Consider the following 967-nt stretch of genomic DNA (forward strand, 5'->3'; position numbering starts at 1 on the left):
TTTTCTCTTAATCCTGATTTTTTTCATCCTTTCTCCCCCCGCCAAGCTGGACTGCAGACTTCAAACAAGGTCTTTCCCCCCTTCTCCTTTTTCTTCTTCGTTTTTTTTTTTTTTCCCCTCCTCTTTTCCCAGCAAGATGCAAACCCGTCTGCCGTGGAGGAAATTAAACATCATAAAGAAAAGCCCAATTAAGGTTTAATGTCTGAACGTTGCCATTTCCTCCAGAAAACAATGAAGTTCGCTCGGTAAGGAGAGAGGCAGAAAGAAAGGAAAAAGGGGGTGGAGGGAGGGAGAGGGGCAGAATTTTTTGTCTCGGAGAGGGGGAATATTGGGCATAGAGGGGTAATCATTAAATAAAAAAGGGGGGGGGATTAGGTGGGTGTAGGAGGTATTTGGGGTTGAGCTAAGCTCGTCTGCTGTCGGTGCTCGGAGATGGGGATAAACTGAATAAAATAATGCGGATTGTAATGTGTGGGCAAAGCTGGTTTCTGCTCATATTTGACTCCTGGAAAAGGCCTGAGCAGGGGCTGGTCCGGGGCAGAGGGGAGGGGGGGGAGGCGTTAATAATAAATAAATAAGCAATAACCCCGGGAAAGGGGTGAAAAGGGGGTGTGTGTGTTCAAAATCCCTGAGTCTCTTTACCTCTTGCGTTGCAATAGGTGGTGCTGTCCTTCCCCGTCTCCCTTTCTCCTCACTCCACCCGGAGCTGATTTCACCCTGAGCCTTTGCATTCCAGAAAAAAAAAAAACAAAACAACCAAATGGGGGGTGGGAGGGGGGCTAAAATAAAATAAATCGAGAGAAGCCAACCCCACGCACCCGAAACGGCAAAAATCACCCAAACCCGCCGCGCTTGGGCCGTGGGAAAACGGCAGAAAGAGGAAAAAGCTTGGCCGGGAGGGGACTTTCGCCAGGTCCAGGTTTGCATCTTTGCACCCCACTTTCCCCCCACCCCCAAGCCCAAAATC

This window comes from Pygoscelis adeliae, unplaced genomic scaffold, assembly GCF_000699105.1.
Source record: "Pygoscelis adeliae isolate BGI_AS28 unplaced genomic scaffold, ASM69910v1 Scaffold887, whole genome shotgun sequence".
In the NCBI taxonomy this organism is placed as follows: Eukaryota; Metazoa; Chordata; class Aves; order Sphenisciformes; family Spheniscidae; genus Pygoscelis; species Pygoscelis adeliae.